General features: G+C 40.2%; 1 protein-coding gene across 1 annotated transcript in view; it reads right to left on the bottom strand.

Annotated features, from left to right (window-relative positions):
• LOC136678741 (zinc finger protein 536-like) overlaps positions 1–22,587 on the bottom strand; it is a 207,698-nt gene that overhangs the window by 175,867 nt on the left and 9,244 nt on the right.

The raw sequence follows: 22,587 nt of genomic DNA, 5'->3' as shown, positions 1-22,587 counted from the left end.
AATCTCTGACTTTCTCCTGACTAAAGACAAAGGCCCTCAAGATAAAAAAAAAAAAAAAACATCTCATAGAGAAAACACACAGACTTTCCTAGTGTTGTAATATTGAATGTGTGGGGCAGTGTCCTGTTAGCATTACCATTTTTTATTAAAAAAATGTGTGGCATCTAAAATGGTGGCATATTTAATGCTGGTGGCGGGTGGTGATGTTGCTGCTCTGGTTTAATAAAGGATATTTTTTGAAATTATTATTATTCCCAAAATGCTCTTTTGTGATTTACTTTGAAGGGTGGTGGGGGAAGCTCTGGGAAGATCAGGCTTGCTAAAGGGGGCCGCTCATTTGGAGAGCTTTTTCCAATTATACAATTAGTCAGGAATGTAGGGCAGCCGCCTCGGTGTGCCGATCGCACTGACCCTGGAAAGCGAGAGACGTTTTCTTCCTCATTGGTTGTATACAGTGGAGAGAAAAAAGGTTGCTAAATAGCACATAAATATTAGGGGTTGCAACAAAGTTGGCTCCAAGTCTGGTACAGTAAACACATTCTGTAAAAGCCATTAAACAAAAGATGACCTTATTCATGTTTGCATGCGAACTGGGCAGCGCATTCTACTCTAATGGGCAAAATTGCAGAGGTCAGGGCCTTAAGGGGCCAGCTTTGTAATGGGCCACTTTTTATTGTTGTCCTAATACTATTTTGTCTAACTGGGTAGTTATCATATATATATATATATATATATATATATATATATATATATATATATATATATATATATATATATATATATATATATATATATATAGCTTGCCCTATCTATTGTCCTCGTCAATAAAGCTGCTTCAACAATGCATACTAGTTTGAGAATGGAGGGGGGGACACAACAGCTACCATCTGCCTGCCTGTGGATTTTCTGTAATCGCTCTTTACTGATTACACTGCTGACTACATGAACCTCTTAAATAATTATCCTGCAATAAAAAATGCTAAATAATTATTATCATTAACTCCTAGCAAGACGGCTGCCACTCCAACTAATGCTGCCTAAACTGTCAGAGGCAGAGAGGCTGTGTTTCATGTCAATCATCAGATTTGCACAATGCCTCACCATGGTGATGGAGCCCTGATAGATAACATGTGCACAAAATGCAGATTACACTCAAATGTGAGAGCTTTTTTCTAGAATCTTCTGGATTGCTTTTTTTATTATTATTATTTTGATTTCACAGCACCTAAAAACTTCTAACAATTCACACAATGATTCACACCGGATGCCAGCCATAGTGAGAAAATGTCATTTTCTGTAAACGAGGGCCAGTAAATGGCCATTCGTCAGCTGCTATGATGTCACACAGCGCTATAGGGAGCAGTTCTGTGATGAGATATACAGTACGTTACTATGTTTTGTGTATGAGCATGCATGTGGGCCAACATATGTTTGTGATGAATTCATCATGTCTGCAGAGCATCATTTAGAGTTCAAATTCCAATCTAAAAAGTTCTGTGGTGCATTTCATCTGACTGTAATCTTAAAAAAGTAATTTTATTCTCAGAGGACAGTTTGTCAAAGGACAAAAAGAAAATGGGCAATGAAGGGTCAAGCTGCAGTCAAGATGTGTCAGAAATTCCTTCCATTTTAGTCGCTGCGTTTTTGTCATTTGGCCACATCTTGTCTTTAGACAGCCATCATACCGTGTAAGTGTGTGTAGCACAGCTTCCTTCGGTTTTTAATAAAATGTTCTACCTTTTACCAGCTTGCAGAGAAAAGGTTCTCATTGATTAGCACTTTACAAGCAATCAATTCTTACAAACCGGCCTGACCTCGCTGGTAGGACGATGGCCTGTTATGAATTAAGAAGTTCCAGTCTCTGAGAAGAATGTGTTAATAATTGTTCACAGGGGGAAAAGACAAGGAGAAAGGATTAAGAAGAGTGGAAGGGGGCAATGATAAATGGAGAGGAGTAAAGGGAGGAAGACGGACAAGAAAAAAGGAGAATGTTAGGCAAAAGGTCATTTAAGTTGTATTCATCCCCCACATATAATTGGATATTACTGAAACTTGTGTTTATCTCATTTTCAAAAAGAAAAAAATATATATATCTTGCTCACACCAACTGTTTTTGCAAAACACTTCATCCACATGAGAAAGTCAAATTGCTCGTATAAGCATGCCAGTCCAGGAGGAAGAATTAATACAAAACGTCATGGCAAACAGCTTGAAATAAAGTATTGCCAACATTTCAAAGATGTTTTATAATTTTTGCATAATTAAATTGTCAAGATAAAAAAAGACTGTCAAGTAAACAGTCATTCTGGGCCATTTTGATGTGGAATGGACTAATGCTGAGTTCTTTACCATGGCGGGCATCAGAAACAGAGGCTATAGAGCAATGTCTACAACATCAAACACAACAGTCATTTCATTGATTATCCAAAGGAACATGTGTCTATTGTAGATTTATGTAATGTTTATAAGAGTAAAATAGCAATAAATCGGGAAAAAATAAACTCCTGGCAATGCATCTGGATACAATCATCACCACTGTGATCAGTTCAGGCTTTATAAATATATGCACACACACACACACACACACACACACACACACACACTCACTCACTCACACACACACATATATATATTTATTGTTAAATTCCCCTTCAATATTTGATAAAAAAATAATTTAAAAAAACCACACTGTAAATTGGCATTGAATAAAGACACAATGCAACTTTTCCTATCACTAATAATAAGAAATGGCTTTGGCATAAATCAGTGTTTTTCTATGGACAGACATTCAAAAATCTGCCTTCAAACATCTCCGTAAACTTGTGGTTGTAAAGGAGGGGCTTAAAGAGGAGCTGACACTCGAGAAGAAAACGAATGGAAGAGCGAAGCGATGGGAGGAAAGTGGTGAGAGAGAAGAGAGTATATGAGAAAAGTGGAGTTGCAGCACTGTCTCCTTCTGAGAGTTCTTTATTAGGAAGACATCCTCCCATATTTCTCTCTAACACTCTTGGTTTGTTGTTTTTTTTTTTTTTTTTCTTGTGTGGGTGAGAGAGAGAGGATGTTGGAGTAAAACGGCAGGCAGACCCAATCAGTCGAGCCATGATGCAGACAGATAATTCACCCCTCCTGTCACATGATCGCCCATCAGTCGGGGAGATGGGGATGTATCGCCAGCAGCTCCTGGAATAATGGCTGCACCTGTTTACCGTGTCACCTCTGTTTGCTAATTGTCTCCTTGAGCTACATTGGGGAAGTGAGCGCGTCTCCTGCCTCTGACAGACGGGCGTTTATTTGGAAATCACATTACTTCCAGCATGATTGTTCTTTTTGCTGTTTTTCTCGTCTTCTTTTCCTACCTCCGCCTATTTATTTATTTCTCTTTTTTGATGGCATGGATGGGATGGGATGGGGGGGGTGTGGGTGGAGGGGGTGGATAGGAGAGGAGGGGGGTTTGAAGGAGGGAAGAAGATAGGGAAAGTTAAATGAGTGTGCCGGGATACAGATTTCACATCCTGATTAGTCGAGGTGACAGCACGCGGCTGAAAAGTTCACATCCACTTGTTTCGTCGAGGATGGGGCGCGTGACAGACAACTTTAATATCCTCCTCTTTTGGCGCCATCAGTCGGCGTGCCAGCCAGTCGTACCTGCAGCCGGCGCAGGAAGAACACAGACAGGTTCACACGAGGGGGTAGACAAGCGCCTGTAAACAAACTCAGCCCAAGCAGGAGATGCAGCACCCATGTGTTTGATATACCTGTAATTACAGCTTCAAAAAAAAAAAAAAAAAAAAAAAAAAGCGACGGCTTTGCACGTCCGACTGTGATGAGAACAAAAGCAAAATCCTGTCTGGTAATTGTCATAATTTTCTAATAATTTTCATGACCCTCTTTTCAATATTTCAGGGACGCATGTAAGGTCGTTACACACCGAACATGATTTTTTCATTTGATTTATTTAAATAAAAATAAATAATAATACTTAATGCAAGCACAAGCAACGGATGATATTTTTGCAGGATAAAAATGTGGTGTATTCTTTTATTTTTTTTTCCAGTATTGCAAAAGTTCACAGCCGATATGAACCCAAGTGACCGGTCACTGTTGTCTCTGGCACAGTCTTAGCAACAACCAGGATTTGGGATCAGTTGTGTCCCAGAATCGTATACTTTAACACAAAGATTAAAGAGATTTGTCCTCTCCATGTGTGGGCTGACATGTTTGTAGAAAAACTGAGTTTTCATTTCACAGCAGTCCTTAAACAAACTCGACTGCTTTTCTGTGCAGTCGATGGCAGTAGATGATTTATTACTTTATTTTTTTTAAAGCATCCAGTTTTATTTATTGCTTTGATTATTATTGGAATGCACTTTAGTTAGAATATCTACCAGTGGCTTCACTATCAGTTCTTGTTTTAGGTGAAGATTTAAGTGTGATATGATGATAAGATATTGTGATCAGGACAAATTACATTGCAGTGGTTGTAATTTAGAATGGCCCTTCATCTTTCCCATCATTCAGCATGACACAACATGGGAGTTTGTTAGTTAATGAGGAGGGGGGAAGGGACCCAACAAACGGGCAGTTAACATTTTCATCACAGTATTTTGAATTGTTATATTGAGTTAGCACTAGTCTAAAAAGACGTGGTGACCACTTTCAAGTTAACCCTTGCCCTGCCAGCTTCATTCAGGGAGATTCAGTTATTCAGGAGGAGATTCAGGAGGAAACTGGCTTTGGCTAAATTTGGGAGTTCTCATGAACTCTGAATATACCGTTTTTGAATATTTCAAATCTTGGTGTCATTAATACACATTGAGTTCACATATAACTCCCTTTAGCCTGCGTTCTCAGGAATATTCTCTGTGCCATTTGTAACGAAAGACTATCTGGAGCTGGATGTAACTGAAGCCTATAATGTTGCTCCACACTGGTTCAGGTGCAATAAAGACAAGTGCTGAGGCAGGCCAGAGGCTGCGCATGTGGTGGAGAGGATGGGGCACTTTGATGATGGAGGAAAATATGACTCCTGCCCCAGGTGACACTTTCACAGGAACTAAACATCTTAATGTCTTTTCTTCCCCAATCCCGTCAATCAGTATCTACAGTGTCACTGGTGTCATTGGATATTTTTTCCCCACCTAACCCTCAATGTATATAACATACAACAAGAACATGCATGTTAACACAGGCTCACACTATTACACACATAACAACACTTACTCGTGCATGGCTCAGGGACACACACATTTCTTTCTTAATATTTGAAGTGCTTTATTATGCTGAAATTTGGAAAAATGCCTTGGTGGAATTTCAAATGACAAGTGGTGGATTAGAATAACTAAAGCTAAAAAAATGACTGTTGTTATGTGGCACCAGTACTTGTTTATGAGTTTAAACGATATTTCAAATAGATCTACGTAAGTGGTATGATGTAATTTGCTTAGATTCTAGAGAAGTTTCCTGTCATAATTGTACACAGTGTTGAAGACTGAAACCAGATGTGTGATTTACATCTTATAAATGCTTATAAAAACTCCTTTACATACAGCTGTGAGATGAAATATACTCACCTCATATTCTTATATATCGGATATATCGGAAAACAAAGTAAATTTTTGACATAAAAATACACGTAATGTTCATCCAATGATGTTAATAAATATACACTTTAAACAACTCTAAATGACTTTGTTCAATTAACAATTAAACTGTAAAGCAATAAAAAAATGAATTGTGTTTTGAGTGTGCACCAATATATGCTTCTGTAATTTTTTATTTTTTTAATAACTTAAAAACCTTCAAAAACAGATATAGGTTTGCTTTTAAGAAACATTTTTTATAAAGTGACCGAACTACTGCTGGATACGTGCCCCATGATTTAAGCACATCATTCTAGTGTGTGTTTATAAATCGTATTAATGCAAACTTAGCGATGAGTTTTGAAAATATTGACACTGAATTTCATCAATACCAGTGTTAGGCCCACTGTAGTCATACACAAACACCCAGAACTCACTAGCATGCACTAACACACTAAATAATCTCACACATTTATTTTCTTTGCAATAATAACAGACTCTGGCTATTACAAAATGATAAAAGGCGTAGGGGGGCTGCTAAATGGGACACAGCCCCCTCAAAGCTGCAAGTGTTACCCGATCTCGCTTTAAAAGGCTCCCGCTCGACGCTAGACAAATAATCTGGCCAGCATAAACTATGTGAACTACATGGCCTAACCTCACTTTAAAGTAGCTTCTAACCCTGAGAGTGTAGGCCTCCCAAAGAGAGAGGGAGAGGGAGAGGGAGAGAGACATAGAGACAGAGTCAGAGACGGGGCAGTCGAGTCAGGGCAGGGGCACAGATGTGGGGCTGTAAGAAGGCCACCCCCAGAGCCTGCAAGGGGAATTCTAATCACCCTGTACTGTTTCAATAGAGCGCCAAGAGGAGCACACACACACTCGTATACATACACACACACACACACACACACGCATGCACACAAAGGCATGCTTGCCTTAAGTCACATTCTAAATTGGATCCCAGGAGCTTTTTCCCTACCTTGTTCACCAAAGGCATTGTGTATGTTCTCAGAGTGCTTAGCATATGCTGGGTAACCTGAGCACTCTTCTGCGCACACACACTTATATTGTTTCCAGAAGTTGTTATGTGTTTATGTGTGTGTGTATGTGTGTGTGTGTGCCTGTGTGTGTTTTTTCTCCTCCTTTTCTTTCTTAAAGGCGTCTCCCATCAGGCGCTTAATTAGATTCAAAACATTGCACGTATATCTATTATGATGCATCTCAAAGAAACGAAAAAAAAAGAGGAAAAAGAAACACCCACCCACCTGGTGTGATTTCACAGAAACACAACTTCAAGAACAAGGAAAGTTGAGAGAGAAATTGGGAAAGGGGGGGGGGTGAAGGAGGGGGGATGTTTGTAGAAAAGTGTTTATTTTTTCGCTTCACAACATTGCGGGAGTTTACCTAAAACGAGCTCTTCTGCCATTCTGTGTTAAACTTGATGACTGACAGACGATGCTTTATTTATTCCATTTTCTTAAAGCATTCATATATTCATATGTCTCTGTTTTATGAGCACAACTACAGTTCCTGAAAGCAAAGGTGGGTAATATGACACATAATATAACCTCATAATACCTGAGGATGTTTTCAAGATCTCTCTGCTTATTACACGAAAGGGGTTTGATTTTCAACTTTTGGACATTAGAGACCATCACTGCAATGTCCAACCATTAATGAAAGGATATGACCATAAATATACAGATTATAGACTCAATATTTGCAAAAAAATAAGGTGGAAAAGTAACAAACAGGGTAATAAACAAGCAATACAAATAAAAATATATATAAAAATATAATTGATACAAATAAAAAACAATTTTTAAGAGTTAAAAATGCCAAGAGCAGTTCTTTACTTGATGCTGTTGAAAAAAACAAACGTGTATTACTGTATTGTGTGTGGTTTTGAGGATCCTTTAGTTTAATGGTAGAAAAAAATGGTAAAAAATATGCTTCTAGACACTTTCACTTGTCTTCAAACATGGTTCTTTAAGAAACAGACAGAGGTCACCTCTATGAACATGCTCACGAATCTTTTGCTTTCCCTTTTGAACAATGTAGTCAATAAAGGGCTGCCCTGTCTAAAATGTTCATGTGGGGACCTCTGTTTTAACATAGTTTACATGGGGCATTACTGTAATGCTGAGAGTAATATACAGAGAACTGGAAAGTGCCACAGTGGTGGTTTTTCTGACTGACTGCATTACTGAAGCAGTCTCCTTTCACATGCAAGACATGAACTGGAAAGCAAGTGATAAGTAGGCATGATACAGTCCGTAAACTACTCTCAATATTTGCCTTTCTGAAGAACCTGTGCTTTCTTGGGTGAAGACAGGTCCTATTACAACAATGCGTGTGTGCAGCAAAATGCTAAAAGTAATAGGCAAAAGCAGTGAAGTGTTGACTTTACAAAGGATGCATGGGGGGAAAAAAATACTCCCTCCCTTCCTCCTAACACCACCCCCCACATCCCACTCCCACATCCCCCCCCCACCCCCCACCCCTCTCTCGCCCAGCTCTCCAGCAGGCTGGCAGCCGAAGTTAACATTTTCACAGAGAATATTCCTTCCCTCCAATAGTGGAGCGTAATTCATTTTCCATCTCTGTTCATTAATCATTGTTAAAATTAGTGATCCATTTCTTCCACTCTGCCATCTGCACTCAGCTTCGTTACAAACATGACACCTTCCCGCATAATAAAAGCTGACAGGCACGAGGATGCCTTTCCAAATAGCTTTCTGCATATGTGCACCTCTACAACTGATGCTGTTGTCAGACAAAAGTAGGTTATTTAAGCAGCACTCCTCGCTTTAACAATACACAAGCACACACACATACAGATCAGGGATAGCCACGTACACCAGATGCACACAGCCAAGAAGCAGACATGTATTTACATTTAGGCCAGATTTATCTACACACAAATACAAATAGCACACATAGGTTTGAACACAAACACATCGTATATCTCAGAGACAAATAAGCACACATATGGGCACACAATCTGAAATGGAATGTTCTTTATGTTAACTCTGTAACGCCTCATGAATTTCCTAAAACAGACGGCTCAAGTCCTATAGCCCTGTACTAAACTATTTCAAACCCTCTCAGCAGTGACAATGTGTTTTTAAAAAGCCCAAGTCCTACATTTTCTTTACTTTCATTTTATCCTGATGTCCATTTATAACATTTGTGTGGATTTAATTATCAGAATCAATCACAATTCAAGATAAGCCATCTTCCAACTGCTCTTAATCCCATAGCATTTAACTGGCTGCTTTCTGTAATTTGCCTTTAAGACTCAAAAAAAAATGTTCAGACTAGATGCCCTGTTTTTAAATTAAATAATTAAATATTTTAATAAATTAATTAATTAATCAAACTATCAGTCAAGTTATCATTCAATCCCAACCCACACTTAAACCTTCAGACAGCCAGAGCCAAATTGCTGTAAGTATACATATATGAACGGTATAGACTGGAAACTTTATATACACAACATTATATCCTTCACTGGAAACAAACATGTTAAGAAATGCACAATTAAATTCTGTGTACATTACGTGATTCATTGCCTTGTTTCAGAGGCCAAAGCTGTTTTAGTGGCCCAGATGCTTATTACTGATATATTGAATAATTGATTTTGCCCTTATAGCAAACAGTTTATGCTGCAACACAAGTGTAAACATGCATATGTGTGCATGCGCATGTGTGTAGTCTTACTTCATGCATCATCTACCAATCCAGATGGAAAAAAGGAAATATGAAAGAGCGCTTTGTAAAGACAAATTTAAATAAAATATGCTTAATACTTCCTCCTACTCTTGAATGATATTTCCATTGGATATTACATATCAGAGTGACCTATTCTCTAGGCAGGTGGAGACAGACAAGCTCTTTGTTCTGTGCAAATGAGAGTGCATATTAATGTTATATTGTGTGTGTGTGTGTGTGTGTGTGTGTGGTCCAGATATATATTACACTGTGGGGACCAAATTCTGTTTACATAGTCACTTTTTGGTGCCTTGCCTTCTTCATGTGGATAAAAGGTAAGTCCCTTTAAATGTAATTATCATATTTTATGGTGAAGTCATTTTAAAATTAACTTTAGGCGTAAGGTAAGTGTAAGAGCTAGGGTTAGGGTAGCAGTTATGGCTAAAGTTAGGGTAAGTCTCCACAGAATGAATAGAAATCTATGTAATGTCCCATGAAATCATGAAATCACACACTGTGTGTGTGTGTTTGTGTGCCTGTATGTATGTGTGTGTGTGTGTTGCTGCCTACATATTAAACTCAGAGTAGCATATGTGTAAATATGCCAGTGGATTGCGTATGTTGACGAGTGACTAAGTGTGCGTGTGTGTTTGTGTGCGTGTGCTGTGCGCTCGTGTGCGTATGTGTATGTGTGTGTGTGTCAGTGGGTGTTTAGCACGGACCGTCTCAGTTGGCTGAGGAGAGCATGGTGGTGCTGATATAATGAGCAGTTTGGAGCAGATGATGCTCGTGCGTTAGCAGCCAGAGCCTTTTGCCTCCATCCCTCCAGATCCAGAGCAGAAGCCTGTGTTTGCTTTCAGCAGGCCTGGGCTCCACTCCCTCCCTCCACCCCCTAGTGCCCCCCACTCTGTCCCAGGCCATTCCACTGCTTCCCTGGAGCCTCCGGCCCACACTATTAATCTATATAATGCCCCTCAAAGAGGGGGCTTCTTCACACCATGGAAAGCTGGGCTCAAGCAGGGCCAGAAGCCACACCGTGAAGTCAGCTGTCCCTCCAACTGCTGTCTTCACTTACGTTACACACACTTATATATACACTTATATATGTGCATGCAAATATACATGAAGTCTCAATATATACATTTTTTAAATATATATTGAGTTAAAACATAAATGGCCTGAGATGCACACAGTATCAAACTCACATCAGTATCTACAGATAGCTCTGATTCCACTCATACTTTTATGGAATATATTTTCCCTGGTGCGACATGCCCTTTTTCACTAGTCTCAGCACACGAGTTGTAACATCAATGAAATATTATGATAAATCACATGCAACTATCATCACATTACAGTTTTGCCCACCTCTAATCAAAGGGGATTTTGGGAAATTGCTCCTAGACCACATGGAACAACAGTTAAATGATGTGAACTTTTATCTCCAGCATCTCTATAAGAGAATTAAAGTCTTCTTTCAGATGAACTAATTTAATTCCTTTTAATCCCTTCTGGCTCTGTATGACAACCTTTTCTCCAACTCCTCTCTCAGATCAACAAAAAAAAAACTGCGCTGATGTTTCATAGCAGTCACAGAATTCTTTAAAACATGCTTAATAACTAAACAATAAGGTTGAAGTTCAATGGGTTAACGTTGAAGGCAACTACACATACACACACGCACACATCAGCACACACACACACACCATCCCGCACGCGCAAGCACATTTAATTTCAGGTTCTCAGCAGATCTGAATTCCAGAAAAAAGAAGGGATAGAGGCCAGGCCCCTCTGGACTGATTAGCATCGTTTAAGAAAGAGCGCCGTGCAGAACAGCAGCAGCCGAGCCGCCGAGATGGGTGGCCTCTCCCCACATTACAAGTCAATACACAGTAAACTCATTTGAATTGAACATAGAGGAGAAGCACTCCAGCACCCCCTCACCACACACACACACACATGCACATTTTTTCCCCTATCACCGCCTCCCCTCCACATATGTACTTAAGTATTCTTGTTTTTTATCCCCCTCCCACTTTTATTTACTTCTCTCTTCCCATCTGAGTTCTGAATGTTATGACTCTAGAACAGTGTCTGAGGAATGCACATACATTAAAAGTGGAACAATGCCCCTTTTCAAAAGGTATGAAAAAAATAACAAATCAGTAAAGCACCTCCCCAACCGACCCTCTCTCTCCCCACCACCACCACCCCCCCAAATTAGATAAGCCATGCAAATGGCTTAAATTTTTGTAAAGCTTTTGAGAAAATCCTACTTATGGTTGCAATTGCGTGCCAAAAAGTTCATCTGGCCTGTAAATTTAAGCATGGATTACAAATATTCAAATCATGAGCTTACTGTTCAAATAAACATTTCCAATGGGGAGAAAGTTGCAAGGCATACACTTTCAATATAATTCCTTCCCTGGCATGGGCCGGCCCCTCGGTCCTAATAAAACAGAACCTTTCCAAAAAAACAAGAAAACAAAGAAAGGAGTTAAAAGTTCACCTTGTCTTTTTTTTCTCGTTCCCCATCAAACTGAATAAACAGTCTGATGAAATCTGTAATGATTGTAATTGTAACCACCTATACAATTACACTGGACTGGGTCAGAGAGGGTGTGTATGCTAGGCCCAGGACAGTAGAAGTGACACTAGCATGTTGTGTGAGTGTGTGAGAGAGAGAGACAGTGAGGGAGAGAGAGAAAGAAAGAGAGAGAGAGAGAGAAAGATGGCTTAAGCAGGTCAGCTGCTAGCCACATGCTTTGTTTTGCACCTCCTCTCCAGGACTTATCCTGGTAAAGTATGGTCTCAACACAGCAGTTTAGCAGTATATCAGTGGACCAATTTACAGTGGACTGTGCTATGGGTTTTCTTTAAGTTTTTTTTACATTTTCTCTGTGTTACTACCATGGCAAAAACTAAAGGTTATTGACTTCAAAGTTCTGATGGTACAGAAACTTTGAGCCCTTTGGAACAACCTTATATCATGTCCCAAAAGAGTTCTTTCACAACAAAGGACCAATTTCAGTGCCTCCATTTTTTTAAGGCTGTGAGATTTCTTTTTTTTTTTTTTTTTTTTTTATGATGACAGCATGGCAGCCGGTGCTACCCCGGGATTAGAATAGCCCCCTCACTCTAGACCAAGATCGCCGCATTAAAGTCTTCCACATTTGCGAAATTGCAAACAGATGCAACTCAAGTACCTGCAAATAATCTGCCAAGACCAATTTCAAAAGGGAGATTTCCAAATATGTGGAAGTCATTAGGACGCGTATTATTTTTGCGATGAGCAGGAGGCTCGCGCTGGCTCCAGAAGCAGATGGGTGCTGCTTTTATTTAGAACGAAAAAGAAAAGGAAAAAAAAAGAGGCTAACATGTTATTCCAGCATAAATGAAGATATATAATGCTTATGAAACAATTACGCCCCAAATATTGAAGTTTCAAAGGCAACAAAAGAATGTCAAATTTCTTTTCATCATTGCCCGCTGCAATCTTTCATCTTCTACAAGGCTGTGCTTTTTCTTCTTGTTGGTTTTTCACCAGAGATAAGACACAAGACAAAAAGGATCTGAGGATGATGTGAAAAGTAAAATATTAAAGGTAAAGATATTAAGGTGCTTTTTCTTCCCTTAAAGTGAACTGTTTTTTTTTAGGGGGTGTGTGGTGGGGGTCTTTCTCTTTCTTTTTTAATCAAGTATCTGAAGTTCCTGGCTCTCACTCTTTCTCTCTGTGTGTCTAAAAACTTTAAAATGCTGCAACCCTATGCCGCATTCGGTAATTAATTTTTTTTTTACCACACAGCACTGCAACAAACTTCATTAGAACATACATCAAACAGCCTCCATCCACACATCCTTAAGAGGAAAAGGGAATATTCCTTTCAAATGCTTATTCTTCCCTCTTGTGCTGCCTCTAATATCATCCATTATCATTAGTTCTCCCAGATCAAATAAATATTTAAGAAAAATAAAACAGGGTGATTAGCCAGATGAAATATTGTCACCCTCAGAATGGTAGAGAAAGCCTAAAAAAACACTTAAAAGAGAGAAAAAAAAAGATCGATCAAAATCAAGCTTCTTGAAACAATAAGCATTCAATCAGATTCTTCATAATTGTAACAGTAGGAAGCATTTTAGGCTTTGCACGCAGACACACACTTACACACACACACATATGGCACACACACATACACACAAACACACACATACACACACTGTTCGAAGTCTGACAAAGAGGGAGGGAATGGAGGGGGGGGATCAAGTGTATAAGAATGCACTGAATTCAAATTTTGTTTCCCTAGCCTTCCTTCCTCTCTCTCTCTCTCTCTCTCTCTCTCTCTCTCTCTCTCTCTGGGTCGCCCATATTATTCGTTTCCTGTCTCATTGTGGCTGGCAAAAGGAAAATTCTGTAATTGAGCGGTACAGAACATGTGCCCTCCCCACTCGAAGATGACAGATGGATTATAAAAACTTCAAAGGCTAGCATTTGGAGCACCAGGGGAGAGATGGTAGGTATTTGAACTATCATTCTTTACCCAGGAGACAATGGCTGCCTGACATGGTGCATACATCAAGGAACAGTGCAACCACACAGACATAATCTCTCTTGCTCACCCTCTCTCTCTCTGTCTCTCTTTCCTCGCTATATATTTAACATCCTGTTATGAGCAACTTTCAGTCAAGCGTAGAAAACAAGGCGTGGGGGAGAGTGAGCGAGAGAGAGAGAGAGAGAGAGAGAGAGAGCGAGAGAGAGAGAGAGAGAGAGAAAGGAGGGTCAGGATGAGAAATTAAAAGCGATAGTGTGAGAGAATAAAAATGAAAAAAGAAAGGGTCAAGGAAGAGGGGAAGATAGAGGATGGCACAGAGAACAAGTATGCGGAAGACACACACACAGAGAGAGAGAGAGAGAGAAAGAGAGAGAGAAAGAGAGAGAGAGAGAGAGAATAAGCAATAGAAAAGAAAGCAAAATGGTGAGGAAGAGAAAGAAAAAAGAAAGAACACAAAGTACAAATGAGCAAAAAAGAAAGAGAGATGGTCATAAAAAGGAGGAAAGGACAGAGAGCAAAGGAAAGGTGTGTGAGAAAGAGTGAGATGTAGAAAGAAACACACACACAGAGAGAGAGAGAGAGAGAGAGAAAGAGAGAGAGAGAGAGAGAGAGAGAGAGAGAGAGAGAAAGAGAGAGAGAGAGAGATCTGTACACCTCCTTAATGTGGCTCATGATGCTTAATACCACAGCCCTCAAGTTTCAGAAGCTTTATAACACACTTTTCAAACAGGCTTTATAAACGGCAAGCAGCGGGACACACACACACACACATACACACACACACAAGCCACGTAGAGCGAACAAGCTGCAGCGTTTAACATCAGCATGCAGCGGAAAGTATGTATTCATTTCAGAAACTATTTCATCTAATTATCCAGCCATGCGGGCTAAGGATAGCAGCACATTTGCACTCTGCAAGACCCTTGGTAACAGAGCCGGTGCTAAGAGAAGAGAGCTGGTGCCATCACTCTGCCTCATCCTCTGCCTCGCTTTACTTATGGCTGTGATCTATTAAAAAAACATGGCCATCTGTCCAACTTCCTTCAGCACACAAGCAGCCTATGGGCAAACTACTTTTAATAATATAGAGACAAGCAGCATACATGCCACTGCGCATACCTAATGGACAAATACAGGACCAGGCCTGCAAATGAGTCTTGCTTTCAATCAAGTAATGCCCCATTCACCGGACAAAAACCGGAAAAATAACCAAACAACAAACGGCAAACACCCATCTCTTTACACTTTTGGGAAATCGATGAGATCTTAAATGAATCTGGGCCAAATCTATTGGTCAGTTTCCTCATAAAATGTTCACATAACATTAAGGGCTTTTAACATTTTAAACAATGATCTACTAGACGCAAACATTTGTATAAACATGTAGTTCAAACATCTACACACTCAGTTCAGTCCAACACACTAAGACTTCTCAGGCCTGCACTTGTAAAACTGGTTGACACTGAGCCTTGACTTTGCAATCCCAGAGCCGACCTCTGACCTTTAGTTTGACCTGAGAAAGCATGTCCCTGTGAATGGATTTGCACTCTTGTAAGCTTTTGTGTATGTATGCATATGTGTATTTATGTGTATATATATAAGCCTGTGTGTGTGCGCGCGTGTGTGTGTGTGTGCATGTTTGTGTGTGTGTGTGTGTGTGTGTGTGTGCCATCTGCAGCAGGCTGTGTTGTGCTGCCCTTCTTCCATGTGGTCACCTTTTCAACGTCCATCAGGATTTCCCACTTAATCCCATTGGATCATCCCATCACTGCTTAAAGGGTGTTTATGTGTAATGGATTCCATCTTCCTCTTTTCACCCACCCATACACACACACACACATACACACACACACACACACACACACACACACACACACACTCAAAAGCTTAAACATTACCTATTAATGCATTTCCACTGTTCTGAAATCAGAAAGACTAATTCTGAGCTTTGTTGCTAATTTTAAGGTTTTTATAAACCATTACATGGTGTAGTGTAATTACAATAGTCGTGTCAGAGGTAACACATTACTAACAAAACTAACAGGTAATGCCATACGTTTGTGCTGTCAAACTTTATCAATTAAATTTATAGCACCATCCTAAACTTCAGCTGATCCTGCCCTTTTCTAACCACTCCACAAATGTGTCCGTCTCATTTATATATAGTTTTTAACAAATAGAATTCCAATATAGTTATGTTTTTTTTAATCAGTAATGTCAGTAACAATAAAGGTGATTTCATCCGGCTAAGCTGGATCTATGGATGAATCAACAAGCAGCTAACTAACAAAAGCAACATAATGTAGTTTTATGAGAGTGATAAACTAGAAATGCGAAAGATTGCAACAACAGCTGGTGTAAAAAGTCATTGCTTATATGTTAATTTTATTATACTACACAAAATCTACACATCAAGCCCTTGATCTTGTGAATAATTTCACATCAAACATCAGTCTCTTTTATCCGTACCATTCCTCTATGCCACATCCCTCCTGCTCCCCACTCTCTCTCTATAACTCACCTCATCAAGTCGGCCTGCACCATATATATATATATATATATATATATATATGTGTGTGTGTGTGTGTGTGTGTGTGTGTGTGTGTGTGTGTTAGTAGTCAGCTAGCCCCTCCCTCCCTCTCATTACGAACTAACTGTGCTGTTTGATTAAGAGCGTGTTAAGGAAAGGGAGAAAAAACACAGACTGAACCTCCATAATTAAGATCACTCCCAAGATTACCCCCGACAACAAAAGCAGCGAGAGAGAGGCGGACGAGTGTGGTGGAAAAAGAGGAGCACCGATGACTGTGACCCGCTTCTCGGCACGTTAACGCCAGCCGGCCGCAGATCAATCATCCGGCCCAGCGGGACACCAGGACCCCCACGGCACACACACTCGTGCTGGCACACACACCTACACTGCACTCACTTCACAGACGACCTCAGTAAAACACATTTATTCACATACAGTGCTGTGCAAATGTGAGACACCACCCCTCGTTTATGTAATTTCCAGTCAAAACCGAAAAGGGAACTCCTGAAAACTATGGAAGATCAGACACACCAACAAAGCTGTCAGATAACTATAAAATAAAGTTTTCACCAAGTTACACTCTCGCTTCAAATCTAAAACAAACCCACAGGTGTATGAAAGGATGAAGTTGTCGAGAAGACTGAGAAAAGAAACTAATTTGCAAATGAAACTAATAGGCTGCTTTTGAAACTAATACACTGCTGTTGTTTTTAAGTCAGTAGATCTATAGCGCTAGACCTCAGTGTTATTCAATGTGTTTGGAATTATTCAACACATATGTCATTGACTTTTATGATTTTAGAGGTATGGAGATATTTCCATGCAGATGTTTTCCTGGTGTTGAGGAAAGAATGACTTGTACTTAATGACTATTCTGATTGGAAATTAGATAAATGAAGGGTTGGTCTCTGACTTTTGCACAGTACAGTATACAGAGGCTTTAGTATATAAATGATTAGTTAAGTCCATAGAAACAAAGACACTGACAATTTCAAGCATGTGCATACACGCCCACATTTGGATTAAAAAAAAAACACATAAAAGGAGGCACAAAGATAGATGATCAGAATAAACTCAGTCCTAAATGAAGGAACTAACACACAGCCAGCGCCAGGGAAAATTGGACGCAGACAGCTTTCGTATGCAATAACACAAATGCATACACACACATAAACACGCACGGTGTGCACGCAAGGCCGCTGCAGGTGCTGTGGGACTCTAATGAAGACAAATAAAGGCGCAGGAACGCCTAGAAGTCCCATAATAACAAATAAAGATCAATACTGTTCAAGGGAGAATTATTAGCCAGCTTTGTGAGTTTTAGCCAAAAGCCTTTGGCTCTGATTTGCCCGTCTTGCTCATAACTTTACTCGTTTCAGAGCATGGCACATCTTTCTTTCTTTCTTTCTTTTTAAACACATCACCCCCCCACCCCCACCCCCCACCCCTCCGCCAATCCCCAAGTCTCTCCCACATTACCCTCCCTGTACTGACGCCGTGGCTGGGTGCTCAGCTTTAAGGTTAAGTGGGCATCCCTGAGGGACTGTGGGGGCCACATTGGCCCACCTGGGCCTTGAACTGGCCACCCCTGTGGTCAGAGGTCCATCTCCCTGACCATGCAGCCGCATTAGCCAGGCGTTCTTCTGCCTCCAAACTCAGCGCGGGAGGCCATTAATATAATCACAGGGATGTAGCGTGCGGCAGAGAGCCCCCAGGCTATAGCAATCAGTAGGGCAGAGAGAGAGGGAGAGAGAGAGAGACAGAGAGAGAGAAATATATAAATGGAAGAAAAACTCTCCCAGAGCTCTCCCAGTCCGGCTATAGTGCTGAAACAGAAATAAGATCACAGCGGATCATCGAACCAGTTGGGAAGGAGGGGGTATGCGGGGAGGGTTTGAGGTTTTTTTTAGGGGGGGCTTTAAAGGGGACCTCCCACGAAGGATTGATGAGAGGGGTGTTGTGGGGGTCATGAATCTTCCTCTCCGACCCTAGGTCTATTTGAGCTGGTTGATCTAGCGATGACTGGTCACAGTACCATCATCATGCAAATTTAAACAGAGACGATCTTTTACCCGCCTAATGACGGCCCACACGTACAGCAGAAAGTGTTAATTATCAACACCAGAGCAGGAGCCCCCTTGCGTGCACCAGCAGTGTCGTCACTAGGCAAACTTGTCATGAAAGTGTTCTTATAAACATGCTGCCATTCGTTCAGCTACGGGGACGGAAGGATATTAAATAGTATATGTTTAGATTAAAAATCTAATCATTGTTCAGGTACAGCCCACTCTTCTGTGTGTTGTACAATAGAAAGTACTGTCATTATTGCACTTTAAGTATGTTTTGAATAGGAAAGATAAAACAACACTTAAAACAACTTGATGTATTATGTCACAACATGTTTTTTTTTGGAATATCTATGGTGGATATAACCATTTAAAAAAACAGTTTGTCTCAGTTAGGACATGAGGAATATCTTGGATCTTATATTTCCAGCGCTGGGTTTTCTGTGTAGGGTATCCAATAAAGTAGGCAGAGACACAGGGGAATGAAGCCTAGATGATACCTCCTGTACACCATGGCTTGACCTTGGGATCTTTGTGGTGATTTGGCTATTTCTGACACCTTGTAGCATGCCAGTTCTTAACTGCAGTGTAAAGTCTGGGTACTGTGTGCAATATCAGTGGAAATGACTTTCATCCCCCATCCCGCTATTCGGCCCAATGTGAGCGAGGATTGGATCGTCCACATACATCTGGGCTGATCCATACTGACAGCCTTATTTACCCAAACAGGGGCGAGAAAAACGAGGCAACTTTTCTCCATGCTCGCTCTCTCTTCTCTCACTTAACTTAGCTTTCTCCCAATTACACCGATTGGCACAAACGCCATAACAAAGAGATGAAACAGGCAAAGTAAGAGACAGACAACAACGTCTAGTGATCAAGGCTAAAAGAAAGAGAGTGAGAGAGAGAGAGAGAGGGAAAAAGAGGGGGAGAAGGAACAAAAACAAAAACAGACAAGAAAAGGAAGGGGAGGGGGCTGATTTGCGAAAATCGTCTGAGATTGCCGGAGATATGTTAAGGGTAAGCTATAGCAGGAGGGGGAAGGAAGCATCTTAAGACTTTAAAAGACATGTAAAGGAAGCCGCTCGTCGGGGGAATTCTCTCCAAGAGGCCTTTTAAAATTCACCTCGGTAATAACACAGATAAATAAAGGCAAATTCCCCAAAGTAAATACTGTTTAACTCTCACCTTCAGCAGCAGTTACTTAAAACACACTTCACAGGACTGACAGCTCTCCACAAACAAAGCAGCCAGGCTGCTACACTATAGAGATGGCAGGTGAGATGTAGAGTGTGTGGAAAAACAATAAAAAAAAGAGAGAAAGAGAGAGTGTGAGAGTGTGTGAGAGAGAAAGAGAGAGAGAGAAAGACAGATACATGTGACAGAGAGAGTGAAAACAGCAGCAGCCATTCCTTTAGAGGCCTACATCAACATTATTTCATGTTTGATGTGATAATTTTCATCCTTGATCCAACTTATCTAAACAATGCAATGCATTTTCTGAAGGCCTTCAAACTAAATTTCTACTGGGAATAATAACCCATAGAACCCCATTGTTTCTTCTCGATTAACTTCGCTATATATGGCTCACTCTTCAATTTCTCACTCATATCCACATAACTAACGTATTAGTTTTCATAGTAGTCCTTTGAGTGCTTTGACTCATACAGCGTATTGTTTGTTAAATAACTACTTTTTGAACGGAAATGAGCAATTGTGAAGAACAATTTCTTAAGGTTTAAAGGGACATTTGTTTCCCTTTAAAACGGGAAAAGTTTCCCCATGATTCAGTGAGTGAAACGTCAATAAAATCAGTTTAAAGAGTTTGATGTGAAATGGAGATTAACTTCTTAACTCGGATTTCTTTACAGCGGTGGTGATAGGAACCAAGGGTCCCATGGCTACAACGCAAATATGGCCCTTTTATAATCCTTCCAAAGTGACTTGTGAACATAAACATTTCCTCAGATTTTCTTTGTGTAATTTTGATATATTTCTACCTGTCTGTACCACAATTAACATTTCTTATTCAGTGAGTTCTTATTCACTAAATGATGCAACTAGACATTTTGAAATATCTCTATAAAATTCCTCCTTAAGACTTAAGACTGTGTAGTTAAGTTTGCATGTGTTTCTGTTTTATTACATATTCACTGTAGCATTCTTCAACAAAACCCCTTCAGTGTCCCTCAGTCCACTTTAACCGGACCAGTTCTGGACCAGCAATTCCCCAAATGCACACAAGGTCTGGCATGACTCAGCCGGACAAATATACACACACCTATATACTTAATATTTGTTCTTAAAAAAGCGCTGCCTGCGTCTCTGCGTACCCAAGCGACACCGAGGGTCTGAAAATGTGGAGCCACTCACAGAAGAGCATGTGTTCAAAGCTTGGAACGTTCATTAACATTCAGACCTACTTATTTACTTTTGCTTTGCCAGAAAAACAGTGATACTCTATTAGAACCCTCAGTAGGGTGAAAAATCATGTTTTAAGATGCATGGTTAAATGCCTTGGGCTTTTTCTCTCTCCTTTTTTTAAACTTAAATTATATTTGCAGCTAGCCACTTGAGAGAAGGATGCACTTATATTTAGACATATTAACGGTAAAGGAACAAAAAATTTAACAGGGAAAACAAACCACATAAACACATAAGTAAGTGTTTGAGATGTTCACAGGTTTTGCATAATTTGTTAAAAAAAACATTCACCTGGAAGTGTTTCATTTTGGACAAGTATTATCAAAGTGCACATTTACATCCTGCTCTGCACTATTCTGTCTTTCTTTTATTCTGAACTATCTACCTGTTTTTAATAGAATAAAATAGATGTATATTCAATTGTATTATACCCTATTGTACTCTATTCTATTGTATTCTATTCTATTCTAAGATGCTACTCATGTTAAGGTCAGATAAGTAGATATGGGCCTGCTCTCCTCATGTTTCACTTCAAAGCTCAGGGAGAGATGTGGCAAAGCATTAAAGAGCTTTGCAGACAGCCGGTCATTTCACTGACTGCTATCGAGCAGCAGCTATCACCACCGCCACACACACACGTCTCTAGCAGCTTGTTCAAGAGCACGGCGCAGATACGTTAAGTACATCACCCCCTCTTTCTGTCAACGTCTCTATCTTTCTCCTTTTCTGCCACCACTCGCCTCTCTTCCTCTGTAAACCATCTCTATTTCTCTCCCTCTGTCTCGCTCTGTCTCTCTCTCTCTCACTCTCCCTCCTCCCCTGCCTCTCTCTCTCTCTCTCTCTCTCTCTCTCTCTCTCTCTCTCTTCTCCCTTGCTAATTCACAGGGTCTGATCTGTCTGTGCGGCTGGAGACGCCAATGCTATCATTATCAGCCAATTCAGCCAGCCGTTAAATGGTGGAATCAGGAGACATTTGCTCTCCTCCACTATCGCTGTGACATCATTACCGGGAGAATCAACAGCACAAGCACTCTGACCATGTGTGTGTGTGTGTGTGTGTGTGTGTGTGTGTGTGTCTGTGTGCGTGCCTGTGTGTGTGAGCCTGTATGTATTTGTGTGTGCGTTTGTGGGTGTATGCCTGCGCATGTATTCATGCTATCGCAGGTGTGAGAAAGTGTTTTTTGCATAAGCAGGGATATAGGAAGGTGACTTGACTTGAGGCTGCTTTAATATTAAGCAGTATAAATATATAACAAACAACATCAGCGTGATCAAAACCATTTGACTCTTTTTTATTTTATCTTTTTTCTTTGACAATTTACATCAAACAAAATATGTTATAACGGGCTGTGATGAGACAAAACATATAGCAAGAAATCAAAATGCTCTCTCTGACCTCTACGGATGAATCAATTTAGAGAGAATCACTGAATAACAATCAATTAGATTGTTGCTATGTAGGCTGAGAGCTGACTGTGTTACATCAGCAGTGAACCTACACACTGAAGACTTAACACTGTAACACATATGGATAAGGGATTCAGTATTACATTAAATTATTTTAAACTGATTTAAAAAATAGTAACCTTTACTCAACACTTGCTTGTGTTTCAATTCCCCTAAAGCAGCCAGCCCCTAGAGTGAAGGGATTGGGTTCACTGTAATTCAACTGTGTGTATTTTTATTACATATCTTTTCCTTTAATTTAGCTGTGGCCAAAT

Source organism: Hoplias malabaricus, chromosome Y, assembly GCF_029633855.1.
Source record: "Hoplias malabaricus isolate fHopMal1 chromosome Y, fHopMal1.hap1, whole genome shotgun sequence".
Classification (NCBI taxonomy): domain Eukaryota; kingdom Metazoa; phylum Chordata; class Actinopteri; order Characiformes; family Erythrinidae; genus Hoplias; species Hoplias malabaricus.
The sequence above is the reverse complement of the archived record's forward strand: the minus strand, read 5'-3'. Positions and strand labels throughout refer to the sequence as shown.